Source organism: Carcharodon carcharias, chromosome 3, assembly GCF_017639515.1.
Source record: "Carcharodon carcharias isolate sCarCar2 chromosome 3, sCarCar2.pri, whole genome shotgun sequence".
In the NCBI taxonomy this organism is placed as follows: domain Eukaryota; kingdom Metazoa; phylum Chordata; class Chondrichthyes; order Lamniformes; family Lamnidae; genus Carcharodon; species Carcharodon carcharias.
The window spans coordinates 29,296,259-29,321,136 of NC_054469.1; positions in this window are offsets into that span (position 1 = coordinate 29,296,259).

The following is a 24,878-nucleotide window of genomic DNA, read 5'->3' on the forward strand; positions in this document are numbered from 1 at the left end:
CACCGACACACACACACCAACACCGACATACACACACCAACACCCCAGCACTGACACACACACACCCCAACACTGACACACACACATCAACACCCCAACACCGACACACGCACAGCAACACCGACACACACACACCAACACCCCAGTGCCGACACACACACACACACCGACACCGACACACACACATCAACACCCCAACACCGACACACGCACAGCAACACCGACACACACACACCAACACCCCAGTGCCGACACACACACACACACCGACACCGACACACGCACAGCAACACCGACACACACACACCCCAACACCGACACACACACACCGACACTGACACACGCACAGCAACACCGACACACACACACACACACCCCAACACCAACACACACACACACACCAACATCGACAGACATACTCCTATACCCCAACACTGACACACAAACACACCAACACCCCAACACCGACACACACACACACACACCAACACCGACAGACACACCCCAATACCCCAACACTGACACACATACACCAACACCGACATACACACACCAACACCCCAGCACCGACACACACACACCCCAACACCGACATACACACACCAACACCCCAGCACCAACACACACACACACACCCCAACACGGACACACACACCAACACCGACGCACGCACAGCAACACCCCAGCACCGACACACACACACACACATACTAACACCGACACATACACACCAATACCCCAACACCGACACACACACACCAACACCGACATACACACACCAACACCCCAGCACTGACACACACACACCCCAACACTGACACACACACATCAACACCCCAACACCGACACACGCACAGCAACACCGACACACACACACCAACACCCCAGTGCCGACACACACACACACACCGACACCGACACACACACATCAACACCCCAACACCGACACACGCACAGCAACACCGACACACACACACCAACACCCCAGTGCCGACACACACACACACACCGACACCGACACACGCACAGCAACACCGACACACACACACCCCAACACCGACACACACACACCGACACTGACACACGCACAGCAACACCGACACACACACACACACACCCCAACACCAACACACACACACACACCAACATCGACAGACATACTCCTATACCCCAACACTGACACACAAACACACCAACACCCCAACACCGACACACACACACACACACCAACACCGACAGACACACCCCAATACCCCAACACTGACACACATACACCAACACCGACATACACACACCAACACCCCAGCACCGACACACACACACCCCAACACCGACATACACACACCAACACCCCAGCACCAACACACACACACACACCCCAACACGGACACACACACCAACACCGACGCACGCACAGCAACACCGACACACACACGGACACCCCAACACCCACACACACACACACACACACACACACACACACACTGACACACACACACCAACACCCCAACATCGACACTCACACACACACCAACAGCGCAACGCCAACACCGACACACACACCCCAACACTGACACACACACCAACACCGACACACACACACTGACACACACAAACACCAACACATCGACACACACGCACACACACATACACACACACCGACACACATACACAAACACACACAAAGATTAATTACAGATGCAGATAAAACAATATTTAAAAATTTAATTAAGCTTAGTCCCTGTTCCTTCAATGCAGGCCTGTTGTTTTGAAGTAGAGATGTTGTTTTATCTGAAGTTTTGTCACTGTTTTAGTGATAGTGGCAACAACATGGTACAATTTAAGCTTGTTATGGACAAGGAAATAGATAAGTTGTAAAAAAAATGTTTTGGATTGGGAGAGTGTGGATTTTAGTAAAATAAGTCAGGAACTGGCCAAGGTAGACTGGCAACAGCTACTTGTGGGGAAATCTACAGAAAAGCTGTGGGGGGCATTCAAAAAGGAAATGGGGAGTGTACAGGCTCAACATGTTCTCTCGGGTGATAGGAAGGAGTAACAAGCCCCTTGATGACCAGGGATATTGAGGATACGATGAGAAGGAACTGAGAGGCTTTTAGCAGGTACAAGGGGACCAAATCAGAGGAGGTATTGGTGGAGTACAGAAAGTGCAGGGTGGAGCTTAGGAAAGCATTTAGGAGAGCAAAGAGGGGATATGAGAAAGCTCTGGCTGCTAAAAGTAGGGAAAATCCCAATATATTCTATAAGTATAACAATGGGAAGAGGATAACCAGGGAAAGAGTAGGGCCTATTAGGGACCAAGGGGGCAATCTATGGGTGGAACCAGAGAACATTGGTAGAGTGTTGAACGAATACTTCACATCCGTCTTCACTCAAGAGAATGAGGATGAAGGTATGGAACTTGGGGAGAGAGACTGCGAGGTTCTTAAGCAAATTGATATAGGGGGTGACAAGGTATTGGAGGTGTTGGCAGGCTTAAAAGTGGACAAATCTACAAGTCCGGATGATTTGTGCCCCAGACTGCTGAGGGAGGCAAGGGAGGAGATCGCAGGGGCTCTGACCCAAATTTTCAATTCCTCTCTGGCTGCGGGGGAGATGCCAGAGGACTGCAGAACAGCTAATGTGGTTCCACTATTTAAGAAGGGTTGTAGAGATAAGCCAGGGGACTACAGACCAGTGAGTCTCACGTCAGTGGTAGGGAAACTATTGGAGACAGTTCTGAAGGAGAGAATCTATCTCCACTTGGAGAGGCAAGGTTTGATCAGGGATAGTCCGCATGGCTTTGTCAGAGGGACGTCATGCCTAACAAATTTTATTGAATTTTTTGAGGTGACCAGGCATGTATATGAGGGTAGTGCAGTTGATGTAGTTCATATGGATTTCAGCAAAGCCTTTGACAAAGTCCCACATGGGAGACTTATAAAGAAGGCAAATGCAATGGGATATAGGGTAATTTGATAAGGTGGATTCAAAATCGGCTTAGGTATAGGAAACAGAGGGTGATGACAAAAGGCTGCTTTAGTGACTGGAAGCCAGTGACCAGTGGCGTACCACAGGGATCTGTGCTGGGTCCCCTATTATTTGTCATTTATATAAACGACATAGATGACTATGTGGGGGGTAGGATTAGTTTGTTTGTGGATGACACAAAGATTGGCCAGGTGGTTATCAGTGAGGTTGAGTGTCTTGGGCTACAGGAAGATATAGACGGGATGGTCAAATGGGCAGATAAGTGGCAGATGGAATTTAACCCTGAAAAGTGTGAGGTGAGATACCTTGGAAGGAGTAATTTGACAAGGAAGTATTCAATGAATGGCATTGCACTAGAAAGTTCTGAGGAACAAAGGGACCTTGGCGTGTGTGTCCATGGATCTCTGAAGGCAGAGGGGCATGTTAGTGGGATGGTGAAAAAGGCATATGGGACACTTGTCTGTATCAATCGAGGCATAGATTACAAAAGTAGGGAGATCATGTTGGAGTTATATAGAACCTTGGTGAGGCCACAGCTGGAGTACTGTGTGCAGTTCTGGTCGCCACATTATAGGAAGGATGTGATTGCACTGGAGGGGGTGCAGAGGATATTGCCTGGGATGAAACATTTAAGTTTTGAAGAGAGGCTGAATAGACTTGGGTTGCTTTCACTGGAGCAGAGAAGACTGAGGGGCGACCTAATCGAGGTGTGCAAGGTTATGAGGGGCATGGACAGGGTTGATAGGGAGCAGCTGTTCCCCTTAGTTGAAGGGTCAGTCAAGTTCAAGGTGAGGGGCAGGAGGTTTAGCGGGGATGTGAGGAAAAACTTTTTTAGCCAGAGGGTAGTGACAGTCTGGAATGCGCTGCCTGGGAGGTTGGTGGATGTGGGTTGCCTTACATCCTTTAAAAAATACCTGGATAAGCACTTGGCACGTCATAACATTTGAGGCTATGGGCCCAGTGCAGGTAAATGGGATTAGGTAGGTGGGTCAGGTGTTTCTCATGTGTTAATGCAGACTTGATGGGCTGAAGGGCCTCTTCTGCACTGTGTGATCCTGTGATTCTGTGAAGTGAAAGCTTGAAATTGCAGCTGCAATGGCTTCCACATTTGGCTTTCTGAGGTTGCTTTCACAGGTAGCTTAGTAGGTGGAATCAGGTTTACAGGGAAGAGAGAAGGTTCCTTTCTTCTCTGGTTTTGCAGGTGCAGTGCTTTCAAAACTCCCAGTTACTTACAGCAGAACCACTTGGCTGCTTTTGGAAGCCTTTCTCTGTTCTTCTTGCAAGCAGTTTCTTTCCTGCTGCACTGAAGCTGCTTCAAGATGGGCCTGTGTTGGAGGCCACTGTGTGTGATGCCATTGCTGCTAAGATGGCCACTGACATTAAAGTTGGCTGCTGAGATCGCTCTGCGCATGTGCACGTGTGATCGCCGACATCATTCCAAAGCGTCCAAGGTAGAAAACTACCAGTATCAATTTGTGCATGCACAGATGACGGTTGTGTTGCATTGGCATCAGGTTTAGCTGGGTGGAAAACTGCCAGTATCGATTTGCGCAAGTGCAGATGATGCCATTACACATTGTCAGCAAAGTGTGAAGTCGGACGCTTTATCCTTCAGGTGATTCAAAAGTGGCTGTGTGGCCTAATTGATAAGACATTTGATTTTTTGGTATGAAACATGATGTTGTCGCAAGGTTGCAGGTTCGAGTCCTGTATGGTCATTTTACACAGGTGTCTGGTACAACTTCATGAAACCGAACTGCATTCCCACTCACAAGCTGAAAGGGCTGGTTTTCCTACCAAGCATGTTGTGTAGGGGTCTGGCACATACAGGGTTAATGTGAATACAGTACTGCCCACACAGTGATGTAAGAAGGCACTTGACCCAGACCCAGGGATCAGTGTAGTGTTGAGCAGAGGCGTGTTAAGACCTAAGCATGGAGTTAGCTCCAAGCCTTTAACCTTTATTGTACATGTATAAATAGTTATACTTGTTAATAAAGACGTACAGTTAACCTACGGAAGACTATGGAGACTCCTTTAAGAAGCACCGTTCTGTAACCAACACCATTCCAACAAAACATTGCAGGGTCCTTTAGGAAAACTGTGGGCAGAATTGTCTCAGATTTGCACTCAGTGCGGTAGCGGGCAGGAAAAAGAACGTTTTACCCAGCGGCTGCAATGGCGGTTTTTCATGCTGTATTGTTCCAATCCCGACTCATTAATCAAGCGTTCCTGGGAAACATGCCACTTCGCTGGCGGGTGGCCTCCAATTCGCCCACCATGCATCACCTCGCTGCTTCCTCACGTTAGGCGCCATATTTAAAGTGCAGCTACGTGCACACGTCCTAGTGTTTCCAGCCCAGAACTGCTGTACAGAAGACATGACCCTGAAAGGCAAGAAGACTGCAGTCCCCCGATTCAATGCCACGTCACTGGAATGCATTTTGGATGCCATGGAGGTCCTCTACCCCTGCTTTGGCCGCAGGGGACAATCACCAATCCGGCTTGGGAGGCGGTGGCAGTGGTGGTCAGTGCCAATGCCTTGCAAAAGTGGACAGCCACCCAGTGCTGAAAAAGGATGAATGATCTCCTCTGTCCCGCCAGGGTAAGTCACTCTTCTCATCATTCTCAACTCACACTCACAAACTCATCACACATCCACAGGCTTCTCATTCACATCCAGTTCAAGGGACATCACCATTCACTCTCACATACTCACTGTCATTGTCCTCATCCCGTAAATGGAACCACTCACCGCCCACACAGGACAGGCATACTTATCATCTGGCCAGGTAGGCATCCTACTTACACTCTCTCCATTTCTATTCATGCAGGACAAGCTGGCACACAAAAAAAGGGAGGTCACGGACTGTTGGAGGAATGCCTGAAATCAAGGTCCTCACGGACTTTGAAAATAGAGTAATCAGCTGGCGAGCGAAAACCTGGACCGTTCCTGTGCTGACAGTGAGGTCGGTGGTGCTTAACCAAGTGAGGATCTATCAGTGCAACATCTATCAGACAACCATGCTGTGAGTGATGTGTCCTGTTACACAGGCCACTGTCATGCACTAATTATCTCTCCTTGCTTTTGCAAGCATACCTTGGAAACAGCTGAGGGAACCGATGACCCAGGGCCTCGACTCAAGCCCCAGTGGCACCTCAGAAGGGGAATCTGCAGTAACCCTCATTGAAGATCCATCACAGCACTCACCCACACCCTACATCATGCAAGGAAACACACCTCGGTGGGACCAAGCTTTAGAGTAGCCTTGGGGTCACAACCTTGGGGAACACATAGCACTGTCTGATCTACAGCAGGCTGAGGCAGGGACTTCCCAGGTTTCCGGCACTCGGAGGACTGCTGGAGAACAGAAGTCTGCTGAATCTGAGTCAGATGACGAGCCTCTGGAATCAGTCATACCTCAGTCAAGGTGGTAGCGCCGGCATGCCAACGGTCCGAGGAAAAACATTGGCAGGATAGCAGCTGCCATGGAGACCTTGGTCCAGGAGATTAGTCCTGCACTGCTGTGCGAGCTGAATTCCATTGCTGACACTGTAGTTGGCCTTCAACAGTGTCAATGCAAATGGGGTGTGGGGCAGCTCAATCTCATTCCAGCTTCCCCTTCTCCTCAAGGAGTCAGCCAGGGGCCCTCGGGCATTCATAGGGAGGAGAATGAGCAGGTGCATACCCCGGGGCCATCCACCAAGGTGACTCTGGGAGTGTCTGGCCCATCTGAATCCCCTCTTCCTGTGACCCCGGTAGCTCAAACTCCACAGGCTGAGGAGGGAGACAGTGCCACACAGCAGGGCCCCGAAAGCAGGCCGGGGCTCTCCAGAGGACACCCGTCAAGATCATCACAGGCAGGACGTAGCAGTCAGCAGGCTGCCTCCACCTCCACTGTGAATGTCCGGGGAGCACCAAGATGTAGCGGCAGGTTTAGGGAGGTTGAGAAGATATGGTTGCACAGCCTGGGCACAGGTTTTAATCACTTGTACTTAATTAAAAAATTCCGAAGAATATCTCCTTGCCTATGGCTCCTTGTCCTGATGAGCAGTGTTCGTGTTGCTCAGATGTGAAATTTGGTCCCTGCACAAGATAAAGGCAGGTGTCTCAGGTGCTTTGTGCAACCTTCACGGCAAACTGATGCTACACCTTCACTGTCACTGGTCAGAATGTCCTGGGCTAGCGACACAGAGTTCCGTCCTTCTCTCTGTGTGCTCCCAGCACCCTTGACGTGCGGCTGGCACCCCCATCCCTTCATCATCTGTGTCAGGTGACAGTGTGGTCCTGAAGGGTTCAGCTTACAAAGGATGTCATAGAATCAGGAGAAGTTAAAGTTTCCCCACTGCATCTCCATGATATGACCCTGTTCACAGAGCACAAGCAAGCTGCCATCAGCCAGACAGGAGTCAGACATTCACATCAGCTATATGAGGATCTATGGCGTGTCCCTACTGCATGTCATCATCATCTTCCTGGAATGTAGGGTCTACGGGCATCCGCTGCATCTCCAACGGCAGGAGCCTTATCACAGAGGGTATGTGTACTGCCATCAGCCAGACAGGAGTCACATGTTCACAGATGCAATGCGAGGATCTATGGTGTCTCCTCACTGCAAGTCAGCATCATCCTCTACCAACCTAGCAGCTATGAGGGCCTCCCTGTTGTGCCTGTCTCGTCTTGCCACTGTGATGGCCTCATCGCCGTCATTCTTTGCCTTGGAGGACCTCACCCTCATCTCTGTTGACATCCTCCTCATCGGAGGAGATATTCAGCTCCTCCATCTCCTCCCCAACCAGCTACTCTCCCTGTTGCAGCGCCAGACTGAGAAGGGTGCAGCAGGTGACAATGATGCATGACATCCTCTGTGGTCTATATTGCAGGGCTCCACCAAGCCAGTCCAGGCACTGGAACCTCATTTTCAACGTCCCGGAGATTTGCTCCAGCAAAGTGTGAGTTGCAGCTTGAAACTCGTTTTAACTTCTCTCTGCTGCAGTCTGAGGCTGCCACACGGGTGTCATCAGACACGTCCTCTGCAGGTAGCCTTAGCCTTATCCCCGAGGAGCCAACCCTGCAGCCTCTGTGGACCCTGGAAGACATCAAGGATCTGTGACCAACTGAGAATGTAGAAGTTGTGGACACTCTTTGGGAACTGTGCAGACCTGCAGGATGCATTTGTGGTAGTCGCACACCAGCTGAACATTCAGCGAGTGAAAGCCCTTGCAATTGATGTACTTAGCTGCTTGTTGCCATGGAGATTTGAGTGCCACATGAATGCAGTCGATGGCATCCTGAACTGGTGTGAAACCTGAGATTTGGGCAAATCCCAACGCTCTTGCATCCTGGCTTTCCTGGTGCCAAGCAAAATGCACAAAGTTGTGTGCCCTTGTGAAGATGGCGTTCATGATCTCATGGATGTATTTGTGTGTGGAGGTTTGCGATGTCCCACAGAAGTCACCTGTGGAACTCTGAAAGGAGCCACTGGAGTAAAAGTTGAGCACCACGGTCACTTTCACAGCCACTGGATGCCCGCCATGTCCCCATGGCACCAAATTCTGCAGTAGGTGGCAGATGTGAGCGGCCAGTTTCCTGCACATGCGCAGTCTTCGGTAACGCTGGTTCTCAGTCATATTTAGAAATGAAAGGTGCCATCTATAGATCCTGGGTCTAGCTTGGCACCGACCAGCAATGGCTCGCTGTGGCTCTCCAGTGGCGTGTGCGGGAGCCTCAGCCACCCCTTCTTCCTGAGGGTGCTGCTCCTCCCTCTGCCCAGACATGCAACTCTGTTGCTCTCTACTCCTTCTTCTCCGCTTTCTGTTAGCCATGAGGCATACAGCTAGGTCACCAGGTCCCACGTTCCTGATGTAGTCTTCCTGCAGGATGAAAGAGAGAGATGCGTGGGTTAGCAATGGTGTACTAAGAACCTCTCTTGGTTAAGTCTAAAGGCCCCTTAACGCATCCCGGGGAGTGCTGGCCACGACTTAGATGGCCAGAGTTTAGTGCGCTGCATAGCTACCTGAGACCCCACTCTCCTCTGCCCCACTCCACCTGACGGATTGGCGGCAGCTTTGCCCATTGGACTGCAAGCTGTGCTCTCAGCTCAGGTGCAGGCATTCTCCTAACCTGCACTATAAGGCTGCGTTCTTGGGTATAACCATCGGGGAGACTGGTCCAAACCAGAATGATAACATTGCAAGGGGCTGTGAGCACTTTCTCCAGTGACTGCTCCCTGGCCAGCTGTTCTAAGAAGATTGTACAACTTGCCTAGTTGTCAACTGTTCTGCAGTCCACTAAAATGCTCATTAGTTTGCAGTTTGTGCCTGAAGTGTGAAAAGTTCTGGAGCATTTGGTGGCAATTTAGAGCTCTGTGTTGCTTGACTGGGCAGATAAGCTAGAGGCCCTACTCTAAGCATATCAATGTGGCTGCGCCTGAACTTTCTCAGCTGCAGAGGAATGGTCACTTTATACAAGGTTTCCCTAATGCGTGGCCACTTCCCTCTCTTCACTCCCTCACCCCGCACGTGCTTGTGCACTACCATCAGCAGCATTGCAGCCCTTGCTCCCCCCACAACTCGGCTCAATGGCAGGGCAGCTCTTGCCCCGGCATCACACTATCAGCCAGTCGGGGAAATGTTACTTGCCTGTGCTCTCATCTGAATGGGCGGCGCCTCGACCTTGAGGTCCAACAGGCTATCCTTGCGAGTGCTGCACAACATTCCTGTGCACTCACCTCTGAGTTCCCCTCGAAGTGCAACTCGCCAGGTGTATACCTTATAAATGTGAAACACACACGTGCTCAGATGATCCAGAGTGGGGGAGATGATTCCGGCAAGCTGGGCTCATAATGAAATGTCGGTGTATTACAATAAGGTTCCCGACGTGCGGTGATGAGAATTCCATTGCCGGGTGGAATGGACTATTGCAAACTGGTTTCATGACATTGTGAAACCGATTTTTGGCCTTTCTGCCATTTTGTTCGCTCATGCCGCAAAGCACGCCCGCCGCCAATGGGAGCGGACAATTCCGCCCTGTCTTTTCTTGCTGTTTTGTGCATTTGTTTCTCAATCATTTTTTTCCAGTTTGTTTAGTTTCCAGTGAGTACCAAAATTTAATTAATCCTGATAAATTATTAATGATTAAGGGTGTCAGGCATGCTACTTTTGGTAACACTCATTCCTTAGTCACAAGGGTTTTGCATTAATAATGTCATTTGCATTTCTTGACTGTCAACAATTAATCTGCAGTGCCATCTTTCTTACTGGCACCTGACTGAACTGTCGCTGGCAGTGGCTTTTCACTTGAACATACATTTGCGCATGTATGAGCAGTGTTCCACCTAGTGGCTGCATTGCGTTGGCATCAGATGCAGACATTGTGGGGCAACTTGCCCTTCTCAATACACCATGAAGCGAAGATGGCTGCTGCCATGCTGAGCCATTGTTCCATATAAGGCAAGAAGTAATTCCATTACAGTTTTGTATTCCTGTTACCCCTGCTGTGTTCAAAAGGGCCAAGGCTGTTCACACCTGGTTCCTCACACCCCGCCTCCTGTAAGGACTCCATCTCATTCTCTCAGTTCCTTCGCCTCCGTCGCATCTGTTCCGATGATGCTACCTTCAAAAACAGTTCCTCTGACATGTCCTCCTTCTTCCTTAACCGAGGTTTTCCACCCATGGTCGTTGACAGGACCCTCAACCGTGTCCGGCCCATCTCCCGCGCATCCGCCCTCATGCCTTCTCCTCCCTCCCAGAAACATGATAGGCTCCCCCTTGTCCTCACTTATCACCCCACCAGCCTCCGCATTCAAAGGATCATCCTCTGCCATTTCCGCCAACTCCAGCATGATGCCACCACCAAACACATCTTCCCTTCACCCCCCCATCGACATTCCGTAGGGATCGCTCCCTCCGGGACACCCTGGTCCACTCCTCCATCACCCCCTACTCCTCAACCCCCTCCTATGGCACCACCCCATGCCCACAGAAAAGATGCAACACCTGCCCCTTCACTTCCTCTCTCCTCACTGTCCAAGGGCCCAAACACTCTTTTCAAGTGAAGCAGCGTTTCACTTGCATCTCCCCCAACTTAGTCTACTGCATTCGTTGCTCCCAATGTGGTCTCCTCTACATTGGAGAGACCAAACGTAAACTGGGCAATCGCTTTGCAGAACACCTGCGGTCTGTCCGCAAGAATGACCCAAACCTCCCTGTTGCTTGCCATTTTAACATTCCACCCTGCTCTCTTGCCCACATGTCTGTCCTTGGCTTGCTGCATTGTTCCAGTGAAGCCCAACGTAAACTGGAGGAACAACACCTCATCTTCCGACTAGGCACTTTACAGCCTTCCAGACTGAATATTGAATTCAACAACTTTAGGTCCTGAGCTCCCCCCTCCATCCCCACGCCCTTTCTGTTTCCCCCTTCCTTTTGTTTTTTTCCAATAAATTATATAGATTTTTCTTTTCCCACCTATTTCCATTATTTTTAAATATTTTAAATCTTTTATGCTCCCCCCACCCCCACTAGAGCTATACCTTGAGTGTCCTACCATCCATTCTTAATTAGCACATTCGTTTAGATAATATCACCAACTTTAACACCTATGTGTTCTTTTGTCCTGTTGTTTATGACATCTTTTGATGATCTGCTTCTATCACTGCTTTTGCCTACAACCACACCACCCCCCTCCACTTCTCTCTCTCTCTCTCTCTCTCTCTCTCTGCCCCCCCCCCCATCCCAACACCTTAAACCAGCTTATATTTCAACTCTTTCTTGGACTCGAACTCAAGTTCTGTCGAAGGGTCATGAGGACTCGAAACGTCAACTCTTTTCTTCTCCGCCGATGCTGCCAGACCTGCTGAGTTTTTCCAGGTAATTCTGTTTTTGTTCTGTTCACACCTTACTTCTCAGTTTGTGTCTTTGTGTTTGAAGGAAAGCCTTCAAGTCACTTTTGGAACACTCATTGTATTTCAAATGTCTTTTCATGCTCGGCGTATTTGCTTGTAATCTATTCGGAGCCTTCCGGCAGTTTGACAACATTACATTTGCAAAATCAGGTGAGCTTTGGCAGCCATTTTAGGAGCCGCTGGATCCCTTTTAAAAAGCAAGTACAGTTTTTCAACAACATATACAGCATCATAACTCCACACCATGACAATAGTCAAATTTAAGGAGGATAGAAATTTTTTTCTCAGAGGAATTGATGGGACGTTCTTCCAGCTGATTGGTCAGTTCTATTTCATGGTGCTTAAGAAACATACGAATTAGGAGCAGGAGTAGGCCACTCGGCCCCTCGCGCCTGCTCTGCATTCAGTAATGTCATGGCTGATCTGATTGTAATCTCTAATCCACGTTCTCGCCTACCCCTGATAATCTTTCATCCCCTGTTAATCAAGAATCTATCTAGCTCTGCCTTAAAAAGATTCAAATACTCTACTTCTACCACCTTTTGAGGAAGAAAGTTCCAAAGACTCACTACCGTCAGGGAAATAATTTCTCCTCATCTCTGTCTTAAATGAGTGACCACATATTTTTGAACAGTGACCCCCCTAGTTCTAGATTCTCTCACAAGAAGAACCATCCTCTCCACATCCGCCCTGGCAAGACCCCTCAGGATCTTAAAGGTTTCAGTCAAGTCACCTTTTACTCTTCTAAGTTCCAGTAGATACAAGCCTAACCTGTCCAACCTTTCCTCATAAGACAGCCCGCCCATTCCTGGTATTAGCCTTCTCTATAAACCTTCTCTGAACTGCTTCTAGTGCATTTACATCTTTCCTCAAATAAGGAGTCCAGTACAGTACACAATAAACCAGATGTGGTCACACCAATGCAATGTACAGCTGAAACATAACCTCCTTACTTTTGTAATCAATTCCCCTCACAGTAAATGATAATTTTCTATTAACTTTCTTAATTACTTGCTGTACCTGCAAGCTAGCCTTTTATGATTCATACACCAAGACACCCAGACCCCTCTGAATCTCAGAGGTCTGCAATCTCTCACCATTTGGATAATATGCTTCTTTTTTATTTTTCCTGCCAAAATGAATGATTTCACATTTGCCCACATTATACTCCATTTGCCAGATCTTTGCCCATTCACTTAACCTATCTATGTCCCTTTGTAACCTCCTTATGTCCTCTTCACAATTTACTTTCCTACCTATCTTTGTGTCATCAGCAAATTTAGCAACCATACCTTCAGTCCCTTCATCCAAGTCATTTATATAAATTATAAAAAGTTGAGGCCCCAGCACTGATCTTTGTGGCACACCACTCATCACATCCTGCCAACCAGAAAAGGACCCATTTCTGCCAACTCTCTGCTTCCTGTTGGCCAGCCAATCTTCTATTCTTGCCAATATGTTACCCCCTACATTATGAGCTTTTATTTTCCACTATAACCTTTGATATGGCACTTTATCAAATTCCTTCTGGAAATCTAAGTACAGTACATCTACCAGTTTCCCTTCTTCCATAGCTCATGTGACTCCTTCAAAGGACTCCAATAAATTGGTTAAACATGATTTCCTTTTCATAAAACATTGTTGCCTTGAATTTTTCTAAGTGCCCTGCTATAACATCTTTAATAATAGCTTCTAGCATTCTCCCGATGACAGATGTTAGGCTAAATGGCCTGTAGTTTCCTGCTTTCTGTCTCCCTCTTTTGAATAAAGGTACTACATTTGCTATTTTCCAATCTAATGGAACCTTCCCTGAATCAGGGAATTTTGGAAACTTAAAACCAATGCATCAACTATCCCACTAGCTACTTCTTTCAAAACCTTAGGGTGAAGTCCATCTGGACCTGGGGATTTGTCAGCCCGCAGCCCCAACAATTTGCTAAATGCCACTTCCCTGGTGATTATAATTTTCCCGCTTTCTTCCCTCCCCATCATTTTCTGACTTACAGCTATTTCCGGGATGTTACTTGTGTCCTCTATAATGAAGACAGAAGCAAAATACCTGTTTAATTCATCCGCTATCTCCCTATTTTCAATTATCAATTCCCTGGACGCACTTTCTATAGGACCAATGTTCACTTTAACTTTTTTCTTATTTAAATATCTATAGAAACTCTTACCATCCATCCTTCTATTTCTAGCTAGCTTCTTTCATACTCTAGCTAGCTTCTTACATACTCTTAATTTTTCCCTCCTTATTAACCTTTTTGTCATTCTTTGCTGTTGATTATGTTCTTTCCAATCTACTGACCTGCCACCTGTCTTTGCGTTGTTATATGCTTTTTCTTCAAGTTTGATACCGTCTTTAACTTTTTTAGTTAACCATGGGTGGTGGCCCTCCCCTTGGTATTTTTCTTTCTCATAGGAATGTATATATTCTGCATATTCTGAAATATCCCTTTAAATGTCTGCCACTGAACCTCCTGAACCCCATTTGCCAGTTCCCTTTAGCTAGCTCTGCTTTCATGCCCTCATAATTACCCTTATTTAAGTTTAAAATACTACGAACATACGAACAAGGAGGAGTGGGCCATTCAGCCCTTCAAGCCTGTTCTGCCATTTAATAAGATCATGGCTGATCTGATAGTAACGTGAAATCTGCACTCCACCTACCCCAGATGACCTATCACCCCCTTGCTTATCAAGAATCTATCCCCCTCTACCTTAAAAGTGATCAAAGACTCTGCTTCCACCACCTTTTCAGGAATAGAGTTCCAAAGACTCACGACCCTCTGCGTGAAAAAAATTTACCTCATCTCTGTTTTAAATGGGTGACCAGTTATTTTTAAACAGTGACCCCCTAGTTCTGGAATTTTCCACAAGAGAAAACATTCTCTCCCACACCCACCCTCAGGATCTTATATGTTTCAACCAAGTCGCCTCTTACTCTTCTAAATTCCAGTGGAATACAAGCCTAACTGATCCAACCTTTCCTCATAAGACAACCCACCCATTCCTGGTATTAGTCTAGTGAACCTTCTCTGAACTGCCTCTAACGCATTTACATCTTGCCTTAAATAAAGAGACCAGGACTGTACACAGTGCTCCAGATCTGGTCTCACTAGTGCCCTGTACAACTGAAGCATAACCTCTCTACGTTTGCATTCAATTCCCCTTGCAATAAATGATAACAATCTATCAGCTTTCCTAATTATTTGCTCTACTTGCATATTAGCCTTTTGTGATTCATGCACTAGAGCACCCAGATCTCTCTGCACCTCAGAGCCCTGCAATTTCTCACCATTTCGATAATATGCTTTCTCTTTTGTTCTTCCTGCTAAAATGGACAATTTCACATCTTCCCACATTATATTCCATTTGCCAGATCTTTGCCCACTTGCTTAACCCATCTATATTTTTTTGTGGCCTCCTTATGTCCTCTTCACAACTTGCTTTCCTCCCTCCTTTCCTCCATCTTTGTGTCCTCAGCAAATTTGGCAATCACCCCTTGAATCCCTTTATCCAATTAATTTATATAAATTGGAAACAGTTGAGGTCCCAGCACTGATTCCTGTGGCACACCACTCGTTACATTCTGCCAACCTGAAAATGACCCATTCATGCCTACTCTCTACTCCTGTTAGCTAACCAATCTTCTATCCCTGCCAATATGTTACCCCCTAAACCATGAGCTTTTATTTTCTGCAGTAACCTTTGATGTGGCACTTTATCAAATGCCTTCTGGAAATCTAAGTACTGTACATCCATCTGTTCCCCTTTATCCACAGCACATGATACTTCTGCAAAGAACTCCACTAAGTTGGTTAAACACAATTTCCCTTATGCAAAACCATGCTGACTTTACCTGATGACCTTGAGCTTATCCAAGTGCATGCTATAACTTTTCTAATAATAGTTTCTAACATTTTCCTTACGACAGGTGTTAAGCTAACTGGCCTGTAGTTTCCCGTTTTCTGTCTCCATCCCTTTTTGAATAATAGAGTTACATTTGCTATCTTCCAATCTAATGGGACCTTCCCCAAATCTAGTGAGTTTTGTAAAATTAAAACCAATACATCAACTATCTCACTAGGCACTTCTTTTAAGACCCTAGGATGAAGTCAATCATGACCCGGGCTCTGGTCAGCCCACAGCTTCAACAATTTACTCAGTGCCACTTGTCTGATGACTGTAATTTTCCTAACTTAATTCCCCACTTCCATTTCCTGGTTTATTGCTGCTTCTGGGATGTTACTTGTATCCTCTATAGTGAAAACTGATGCAAAATACCTGTTCACTAGGACACACTTGTTTCTCCCTCAAAATTAATGTAAAATTCAATCATATTATGATCGCTGCTACCTAGGGGTGCCTTCACTATGAGGTTATCAATTAATCCTATCTAGTTGCTCAATACCAGGTCCAGTATAGCCTGCCCTCTAGTTGGCTCCATTATGTGTTGTTGTAAGAAACTATCCCAAAAACATTGTATGAACTCCTCATCCATGCTACCTTTGCCCATCTGATTTTTCCATTTTTAGTCTACATGTAGATTAATATCCCCCATGATTATTGCTGTACCTTTCTCACAAGCTCCCATTATCCCTTCTTTTATACTCTATCCTACTGTATAGTTACAATTCGGGGGCCTGTACACCATTCCACAAGTGACTCCTTGCTTTTATCATTTCTCATCCCAACCCAAACTGCTTCTACATCCTGGTTTCCTGAATTTAGGTCATCCCTCTCTAATGTTCTAATACCGTCATTAATTAACAGAGCCATCCCTCACCTTTTCCTACTTCCCTGTCCTTCCTAAGTGTCACGTACCCTTCAATATTCAGGTCCCAATCTATGTCATTCTGTAGCCATATTTCTGTAATGGCTATCAGATCATACTTACTTATATTTATTTGTGCAATCAGTTTATCTGCTTTGTTTCAACTGCTACGTGCATTTAGATACAGAGCTTTTAGTTTTGTCCTTGTATAATTTTTGTTGTGTCTAGCCTTATCTGCTGATTTACTCTTAGATTTGTACTTTTTGTCCCTTCCTGTCACAGTCCATTTATCATTTCCCATATCCTTTTCTCTCTTGCCTTGTCTCCATACTTTGGTTTACCACATCTTTCCAAATTTGATCCCTTGCCCCCACTATTCAGTTTAAATCTCTCTCTACTTCCCTAGTTATGTGGCTTGTGAGGCCACCAGCCCCAGCACAGTTCAGGTGTAGACCATCCCAATGGTATAGATCCCACTCTCCCTGTAAAGAAAATATAATTTTTTCCCCTAATATTACAGTAGGGTACTGAAGAAGGCTTATGGGATCTATGTGTATGTATGTTTGTGTGTGTGTTTAGTTTAACTAAACTGCAGACAGTCAGACCGCAAGGTTTGAAACATCAAAAGGGATTAGGTGTAAAATAGACATTTGAAATGAAGATGGGTAAGCTAGGATGAAGTCCCATTAGATACAGTGTGAATGGAATTTGTATTTTTAGATAAGTTGAAGGCTGTTCTATTTTGAAAGGGACATAATAAGATGTTTGCAACTGGCAAGATAAATAAGGCAAAGTTATAACGTTTATTTTTCCCGTAAGTGTTGGCCATAATGACAATATGAAACATTTTATATTCTGGGAAAAGTAACTCCTGAAGAAAGGTTGAAACAATGGAATTTTTGGATCAAAAAGGAGGAAATATATTTAAAGAAAGAAGGAAAGCTCTATGGGTCTGCCTGTGTGAGATCTTGAAAGGTTTACTATTTGAAACAGATTTGTGGAAAAAGCCTCTCGCCACCCTGGGGAAGTTTGCTGTTCCAGTAAGCAAGGTTGTGTTAAAAACCTTTGAAGTTCCGTTGTTGAGTGAGAGGGAGAAATAAGCTGTGAAATACCTCCCTCATAGCAACAGTGGGTGCTTGTTGTAATATTGCTGGATGTTTTATAGATTAAGAATCTATCTGGACTGTTGCCTGAAAGGAATGTGTAGTGTGGAGTCTAGTTAAGTAGAAATCTTGTGAGAACTGTTATAAAACTAAATGTAACTGTGTAACTGTAGTCCTATGTTTAAGTTTTCTTTTCTTTTGTTAATAAATGTTTTAATTTAATCTTCAAAATCTCTAAAGGTGGTAGTGGGCTCATTAGTTCTGACTTCAGTGCACAAACCTTCTCGTAATAAATACAAATTGCAAAATACAAATGGCTGTGATAATGTGGCCAAATTTCCCTTTGGGATTTGGTCAGCCTAGCAAATGCCACCTGCCAGGCCATAACATCCCTAATACTGGTGCCAGTTCCCCAAAAACTGAAAACTACTCCTCCCACACCAGTCTTTGAGCCATGCATTCGTTTCTCTAATCTTATTTGCAAGAGTTGGATACTCAGGACCTTGGATTGAATGTTGTAGAAATGTATTTAGGAACATATGATTCATTTACAGAACAAAGTTGTATGTTGTTCAAGAAATGACAAGAACATTAAAAGAAGATGTTTGGAGATTTTACCTGCTGTGAAGTCACCTTCCTGAGGAAGCATGCGTTGGGTTGGTTAAAGGGTATACATGTGCATGGTTCTACATTGAAGGGTATGAACTCAGTGGACTTCTCCCATGATTCCTTCCATTCCTAAACCTCTTTCCAGTCTCAAGCAGCAAGGATTTGACCAGGCAATTGGATCCCGACTATTATTAGAAAAGCGTGGAATGCACATCCAAGTTAACCAGGGTTATGATACACACCAAATGAATATAAACTAAGAAATTAAAATAACAACTGCAAACATTGAAAATAAGCAATCATCCATTCTACAACGTTAGCCTGTTGTCTGTTACCTATTAGCCTGGTTAGCTATAAGGCTATACTATGCAACCTTTGCTAAAAGTGATGCAACTCAACTTAGAATGTGCACAGGATGTAACCTACATTAAATCCAAGATAATAAAAATTTATGCGCTGCAATGAATTGAGCTGTTTGTATGGTAATGTGACATATTTGTAGACTCAACACTCAACATTCTAAGTGATGCAGAGGAGCAATCAATATAACCAATAGAATTTTAAACGGCATGACTAAATTAGAAGAATATAAATCAGGTGAACATGGAATCAAATTGCACAATGCTCTGGTCAGGCTGTCCCTTGAATATTATGCTCTGGTTACCATGACACAAAGGAGATAGTCAAATACCAGAGATGCTGTTGAGAAGAGCCACAATGCTGATCCTTATAAGGGGGTAATTTTAATCTAATCATTTCAATTATATGATCGGGTGGCAGTTTACAGTCTGCCCGAATTTGAAGCCAATGGAAATTAATATTGGGTGGATTGTAAAACTGGTGTTCCACCCCGTCCTGTGAATTTTCCACCTAGGTTAGGTTAGATTAAAATTACCTTCCATTTTGTGCCTGGCATTGGAGTTGTGAGAAAAGTCTGGAGAAACACTGGTTTCTCTACTGGGAATGGAAGGGGTTTGTGAGGTGATCTTATTTAGAGGTATATGAAGTGGTTAACAGAATGGAAAGAAAAATCCAGAATATTACTTTAAAGTAAATTTTGAGAGCATTGAATAGTGAGCAGGGGCATATATTTAAACCAATAAAAGACAAATTTAGAACTGTGTTCTTGTGACCAAACACAGAAGTCAGTTCATTTTGGAACACTGGCTCGCAACTTCTGGATGACTGTGATGCTTTCTGTTCGGGTGTTCTGTTAACTGTAATCTATCTTCTGTCTTCTTGTTTCTTCATGCTGCATGCCTGGCTGGTAAAAGTTGCTGCATATTAACCGCTGCCACTACTTCTGTGTTTGGTCACAAAAACACAAGAAATAGGAACAGGAGTAGCCCACATAACACCATTCAATATAATCATGGCTGATCTCGGGCTTCAACTCCATTTAGAGACCAAGAATCTATCTCTCCCAGCCTTAGATATATTTCATGATGGAGCACCTACAGCTCTCCGGGGTAGAAAATTCAGAATCCTTTGAGTGAAGAAATTTCTCCTCATCTCATACTAAAGGATCGGCCCCTTATCCTGAGGCTATACCTGTGTTTTAGATTCCCTGACCAATGGAAAAATCTCTCAGCATCCACCCTATCAAGCCCCTTCAGAATTTTGTAGGTTTCAATGAGATTGGCCTCTCATTCTTCAAAACTCCAGAGAGTATAGATCCCGCTTACTCAGCCTCTCGCCATAGGACAACCCCTTCATCCTAGGGACCAATTGAGTGAACCTTTGCTGTACCACCTTCAATGCTAATATATGCTTTCTTAAATGTGGAGACCCCAAAACTGCACATGGTACTTCAGATGTGGTCTCACCAAAACCCTGTACAATTGTAACAAGACTTCTTTACTTTTGTACCTCAATCCTCTTGCAATCAAGGTCAACGTGCCATTTGCCTTCCTAATTGCCTATTGCACCTGCATGGTAACTTTCTGCATTCCTTGTACAAGCACATCCAAGTTTCTTTGAACATCAACACTTACAAGTTTCTTATCTTCTAGAAAAAATTCTGCTTTTTTATTCTTACAACCAAAGTGAATAACTTCACACTTGCCTACGTTATACTCCATCTGCCATCTTGTTGCCCACTCAGTTAACTTGTCTATATTCTCTCTGTGTCCTCCCCACAATGGAGTCAGGAGAATTTAGAATGGGGAATAAGGAAATGGCAAATACTTTTTTGCTGTCTTCACAGAGGAAAATACTTAAAACCTCCCAGAAATAATGGAGAATTAGGGAATTAGGTGTAAATGTGGAACTGCAAAATAGTTAAAAAAAAGTTTTAAAAAAGTATTAGAGAAATTAATAGGTCTTATAGTAGATAAATCCCCTGGACCTGATGATCTACATCCCAGAGTGTTGAAAGAGTTGGCTGTAGAGGAAGTAGATGCATTGGTGGTCCCCTTTCAAAATTCTATAGACTCTGGAATGGTGATCCTGAAGATTGGAATCTGGCAAATGTAACCCACTTAAGAAAGGAGGGAGAGAGAAAACAGGGATTTACAGACCTAGAAAATGCTAGAATCTATAATAAAGGGTGTGATCACAGGACACTTAGAAAATAATGGTAAGATTGAGCAGAGTCAACATGGATTTATAAAAGGAAAATTATGTTTAACAAACCTGTTGGAATTTTTTGAAGATGTACTTAGCAGAAATGATAAGGGGGAACTGATGGATGTGGTATATTTAGATTTTTAGAATGATTTTGATAAGATCCCACACAAGAGGTTAGTAAACAAGATTAGAACACATGGAATTGGGGGGAATATACTAGCATGGATTGAGAACTGGTTAATGGTTAGAAAACAGAGAAGTATCCTCACGGCTGGAGGTAAGGACCTGGATAGAGCTGAGGGACTGGTCGGCTGAAGGCATCGATCGCTTGGCAGAGCTGTCTGTGAATCAAAGTAGAGATAATTAGTGCATGGCAGCAGAGTCAAGAGCAGGAGAGAGAGCACTCACAGTAGCACTGAGAAGGATGATGTGGTGTAGGATCCTATCATGGGTGTTTGTCGCCGACCTCACTGTCGCTGCAGGCACAGTCCAAGTCCTCACCAGTCAGCGTAATGGCACACTCCTCAAAGTGAACGAGGGGCCTAATGTGGGCCACTCCACCCCTGGGATCTCTCCCTGCTGTTGTCAGACAGCTTCTCCTGCGTGAAAATAGATGGAGAGAGTGTGAACAGGACGCAGAGCACTGCATGGAATATTTGTGGTGAGCGGGGCCATGGACGGGATGAGGAGGCGAGCCTCCTCAGAGCCTAACGGAGATGTGAGGGTGTGTGTGAGAGTTAGCGGTGTTGACGCTTGAGGTGTGAGATCCCTGTGGATGTGTGATGGGTCTGTGAGTGTGTGAGTTGAGAATGATGAGGTGACTTACCCATTTGGAACAGATGAGAGCATTCACCCTCTACCTGCACTTGATGGCTGACTCCTCTGTGCTCCTGTGGCGCTGACCACTGCTGCCAGCGCCTCGCAGGCCAAATTCGCGAACTTCTGTGGTCAGAGCGGGAGCATAGGACATTGCAGCGGCCTTCCACTGCGTCCTGCAGGTACCCCAGAGAGGGGTCACTAAATTTGGGGGCTGCATTTTGGGGCCATTTGTCACCTGGAGCAGTCCTGGTCTGAAGGCATGAAGTAGGCATGCGCTCTGGTGAGGTTTAAATGTGGCACCTGGAATGAGGAAGCACTGAGGTTACAGCGGGAAAATCCGAGCCCACCAACAATCCGGCGTGTATCCTGTGAATGCATTATTAACGAGGTGGGATGCGCCGGGAATGGAACGATATGGTGTGAAAACCCTCCATTGAGGCCAGCGGGTAAAAAGACTTTTTTCACACCCGCTACCGCGCTTTGCGCAAATCTGGGACAATTCCGCTGTATTGCCAGAGAGGGAGTGCACTGAAGGTTCACTAAACCAATTCCTGTGATGGAGGGATTGTCCAATGAGGAAAGGCTAAATAGTTTGTGCTTTTATTCTCTGGAGTTTAGAAGAATGAGAGATGATCTCAATCAAACATACAAAATTGTTACTGGGATTGACAGGGTAGATGCAGGAAGAATGTTTCTCTTGGCTAGGGGAGAGTGTGGGGGGTGGGTGGGTGATCTAGAACCAGGGGACACATTTTCAGAATAAGGGGCAGTTTATTTAGGATTGAGATGATGAGGAATTTCTTCACTCAGAGGGTGGTGAATTTTGGGAATTCACTGTCCCAGCAGTCTGTGGAGGCTCAGTTGTTGGAGTATGTTCAAGACTGAGATCGATAGATTTTTACATATTAAAAACATCAAGGGATATAGGGATAATGTAGAAAAATGGTGTTGAATTAAGATTGATTTCAGGGGCCTACACGATTAAAATATACTGCTCCACAGTATTTGTAGCTTAAGTTAACTTGAATGAGCTTTCACATTCGTAGGAACAAGAGAAGGCCTTTCAGCCCTTCAAACCTGTTCTGCAGTTCAATTAGATCACGGCTAATCTGTACCCCCATTTACCCACCTCTGTTCTGTTGTACTTGACACCCCCATGTAATGAAAATCACAGCCTTGACAATATCACTTGGCCCATCGCCCTCACCCTTTGGGGAAGTGGGTTCCAGGTTTCCGAGCAAAGTACCGCAAACGCTGGAAATCAGTAATAAAAACGGAAAATGCTGAAAATGCTCGACAGTTCAGTTCATATCAAATGTTCCGATGAAAGGTCATCGACCTGAAAGGTTAACTCTTGTTGAACACCCTCCACAGATCCTGCTAACATTTCCAGCATTTTCAGTTCTTATTCCGGATTTCCTCAGTCCTTAGTGCGAGAACATGCTTCCTGATTCCCATCCCAAATGGCCTATCTCTCCTTTCAGAGTTATGCCCCATTGTAGTGTTCTCCCACTCACTTTAGACTTTGTAACTTGCTGCTCCTCGCAACTTACTGGGCAGAAATTTTCACCCAGTGGGCGGGCACGCAGTTGCGCGGTAGTTTGGCTGACGGGCGCTCGCTGGAGCTGGCAGTGTGCACGCCCGCTGACAATTAAAATGCCTGGTTAAGGCCACTAAGTAATCTATTAACTTAAATTTTTCACTGCCCGTCCAACCTAACAGCTGGCAGGCAGGCAGGCGGGCAAAAAGGCCAAGTGGCCTTTGCAATTTTTTGGAAGCCTCATCCACAGGTGGATGAAAATAAATAAAATTTAAAAAAACTTTAATTTTTCCTGAATAACATGTCCCTGCTGGTGTGACAGTCACATTGAGGGGACGCGTTAGCGTTTCTAATTTTACATATCTCTTCACCTCCCTGAGGCAGCTCTGTACTGCGCTTAATCGCTGCTGCTGCTGCTCGAGTTTCACGCTGGGCGAACGTTAGTTGACCCGCCAGCGTGAAATCTTGGTCCGCTGCCGATCGTGGGCAGCGGTCGGCTTGCCAACTGCCACTGTCGAGCCCACCCACTGAGGACAAAATTCTGCCCACTGTCTTTCTATTCTTTCATTGAGTCATCAGAATAAATAGTGATAAGACAAAGCTTCAGTATAGATCCCTGGGAAGCAACACTTGTTTTATCCCAACAATCAGTAAACAAAAACAAAAATAAAAACAGCTGGAAAAACTCAGCAGGTCTGGCAGCATCTGCGGAGAGGAACCCAGTTAACGTTTCGAGTCCGTCTGACCCTTCGACAGAACGAAGTAAAAATAGAAAAGAGGTGAAATGATTTTTACTCCGTTCTGTGGAAGAGTCATACGGACTCGAAACGTTAACTGTGTTCCTTTCCGCAGATGCTGCCAGACCTGCTGAGTTTTTCCAGGTATTTTTATTTTTGTTTTGGATTTCCAGCATCCGCAGTTTTTTGCCTCAATTCTGTAACCCTACACTGCCTCCTATCACCCAATCAATTGGCAACCTGTGTCAGAAGGTTACCTCTGTGCGTTACAATGAACTCTTATTTTTGCTAATTGTCTTTTGTGTGGAATTTATCAAATGCCTTCTTGACGCCTATATAGGCAACATCTATAAACACTTCCCTATCTACTGTACTAGTTACCTCCTGAAAATATATTTTGGATGAGGCAGATATGACCTACCTTTCACACATTGACACTGACTCTCCTTGATAAACTGACACTTGTCATGAAATGTTCAGTCTGTCTCTGATGATAGATTAGTCACTTCTCCACAACCAAGCGTTCTACTGTCTCTCTCTCCCCCTTTTCTTAACTAATGGAGCAAGATTTGCAGTTTACCAATCTAAATTCACAATTCAGGTGCAACATTCAGGTAATTAATTGAACAACATGAACTTTCTAGATGATAATATTTCTAGATTGTAATCTTGTGATTAGGTCAAGTAACTACATGCTGATTGGAATTGGTTGCCAAAAGTCTTCCATCATAAACAGATCTGGTCCCTTTGTTTTGAATAGATAAATTCAAGCTGTACCTAATATAGTGGGAACGATGGACTTATCCCTGTGATTGATTATTCTTTTTGCAT